We start from the raw sequence: 2,642 nt of genomic DNA, 5'->3' as shown, positions 1-2,642 counted from the left end.
TAGCTAGAGATTGTTGAGAAGGCCAGCGCGAACCGATCGTCGGCAACATCTGCAAAATTGGCGTTTCCAGTCGCCACTGTGCACTAGTATTACAATTTGTTGTTGTTGAAGTGAGTCTTTCTAGATAAAATTTACACCGAACTGTTTTTGGAGGTGCAAGTATTCAAATGTTTCACTTGGCTTCTTCGCTCACGGGGGAAAAAGGGCGCGAGGCCTGCATTACCGCTGCACCTCGGGTGAGGCGTGGCGGGTTGCTTGGCGGAGATCGAAAACTAGAATTCTAGGCTCTGCCGACCAGTCATTGGTTTCGCTGAGCCGCCTTCTCTTGAAAAGACCGTTTCGACTCCTTGCAGGCGCGAAACACCCAGTAATGCAAAATGACGACCGGAAACGTGGCGAGAGAGGGATGCCGTTGGAGCAATAGGCAACCGTGTTGACTGCACTCGTCAGTGGCTGGCCCGAGAGGCGTCATTTCCACAGTGTACCGTAGCTACCATTTATTATATACGCTTGCTACCATATATATATGCGTACAAAACGTGGCTGCGAACGGATCCGCAGTCGCCACAAAGGTTATTGGAAATCTCTGCATTTCCAACCCAACTGCAGGGAGCGAGTTGAGCGAGACACATCATGAGGATCTGCAACGTTGTTGGCGACGATGCATAGTTCATGCCAATCAAGACCAAGAGACGCCTCGAGTCTCGAACGCTACTGTTACCGGAACGGTTACAACCGTTTCTTTGTACAGTAATCGCGAGAACGCAACATTTGATTCCTCGTTTCCCGTGATAGCTTCTGTTTGGCCCGTCGTCTCTGGGAGTAATCGATGCGGCGACACACCCACGAAGCGTATCTGCAGGTGAACTACTACGAAGGCCATAAGTATCCGTACCTACATACTACAGTAGAATGAAAGATCTGGCCGTCGATTTTTTGGGACGAAGCGAGGCTGGCGGGCGCGTATCTTTTAATGTTACTGTATGTTTTTCTCTCCGACGTGTTGAACCCAATTTCAAGTTCGTTTCTTTCTGTCAGAGGGTCTTCAAACCGTAGAAGCTTTGCGTGCAACGCATGCGTCTACATATGTTGGCTGTATAGCCTGTCGGTGTGTGGCTCATATTCACCTCGACCTATTTTTCAACTTTAAATATGGAAGCAACGTGGTTTATAAAGAGCGCACCAACGAGTCACCGGCGGGCATTTTGTGGCGCTTGCCTCTACATGGCAGTGATGTGCCTTCGTGCGATCTGGCATGACCCCGACGACCTTGGTGCCGTTGCAATCGCCCATGGGCTGGAAGCCGACGCCGACGTCGATATCACCCCTTGGAGCGATCGCTCGACACAAACGACTGCCGCTATCAAAGCTCTCGCTTTATCGAACGCTACAATGTACTTTTGAGCGTGACGCCGCTGCCCTCGATGATTCCGTCGCTGCTCCGGTACGTGATGCAACCTCTCGAGCAACCGATTGAGCCGACACGCGAATTCCGTTGCACACCGCCTTTTGTGGTATTGTACAGCGCCGTATTCGCTGATTCCCGACGTCTCCACGCGGGACGATAGTCCAAGTACTAGTGCAGTTTAGTCCGCGTAAGTGGCACCCATGAAATTCGATTCTCGGTCGACGTGGGAAAAATTGCAGCGTCGCCATAGCGCCGAAGGAGCCACTGAGGTGCGCACTCTGTTAGCAACCAAGCACTCGAATCTGATAGCTACCGTGGACGATGCAGGGAGGTGATGGTGAGACCTACTTGGTGCCATTCCACCCAAGGCAAAGGGCGCTTGCTTTCGTCCCCACGATGCTCCTTTGCTCCAGCTCTACCACACGACGCCGAAGAAACGCCAACACATATGTTGTTGTGCTCGATGGTACGATGGTCCCAGTCAAGAAGGCTGAAATCTAGTCGACATCTTTTAGTCTAGCGGTATAGACACTGGTTTACCACCAGGTAGATCCGGGTTCAAGTCCCGGTGAGATCCCTACTTTCTGACTGGTTATGAGCCCAATATACGCACTTTCCCATGCGCGTGTACCACACTCTTCCTCACTCTCATACTCACTTGGTTACACGCTCCTCTGTTACGGGGCAGTACAGACGGCAGATGGCTTCTTGATGTGACACTCTCTCTTCTCCTCTCTCACTACTCCCACCGACTCTTGGCGGGAGTGCGCGTCTGGAGCGTCGAGATTGGGGAGGCAGTCAAGAAGGCTGAAATCTAGTCGACATCTTTTAGTCTAGCGGTATAGACACTGGTTTACCACCAGGTAGATCCGGGTTCAAGTCCCGGTGAGATCCCTACTTTCTGACTGCTTTCGTGATCTTTTCTCTCATACCACACCACTACGTCATATCATTTTTCAACTCTTCGCACAACATGCAACGCTTTGTCACGACCTCGACGCTAGCAACCACGTCGGACGGCGCTGTCCTGCTTGCCTACGACACCGACCGCGCCACCATGTGCGTCATCAAGCGCACGCGCCTCTCGCGCTCAACGCACGCCGCGATCGCGAGCGAAGTGCACGCCTACGACGTCCTCCACGCCAAGGCATCCGACCACATCCTGCGCTGCTACGGCAGCCACATGGATCGCAAGCGCACGCACCACTACCTCCTCGTCGAGCACTGCGCCAAA

At 52.7% G+C, this 2,642-nt stretch overlaps 2 pseudogenes across 2 annotated transcripts; both read left to right on the top strand.

Moving 5' to 3' along the window:
• The first annotated feature begins 1,913 nt into the window (after positions 1–1,913).
• SPRG_30215 lies at positions 1,914–1,985 on the top strand (annotated as a pseudogene). The gene has a single exon. The product of its transcript is annotated as a tRNA-OTHER (tRNA).
• A 245-nt stretch (positions 1,986–2,230) lies between these two features.
• Positions 2,231–2,302, top strand: SPRG_30214 (annotated as a pseudogene). The gene has a single exon. The product of its transcript is annotated as a tRNA-OTHER (tRNA).
• The last annotated feature ends 340 nt before the right edge of the window (positions 2,303–2,642 follow it).

This window comes from Saprolegnia parasitica (genome assembly GCF_000151545.1).
Source record: "Saprolegnia parasitica CBS 223.65 unplaced genomic scaffold supercont2.345, whole genome shotgun sequence".
NCBI lineage: Eukaryota > Oomycota > Saprolegniomycetes > Saprolegniales > Saprolegniaceae > Saprolegnia > Saprolegnia parasitica.
This window is presented reverse-complemented; position numbering and strand designations above follow the sequence as displayed.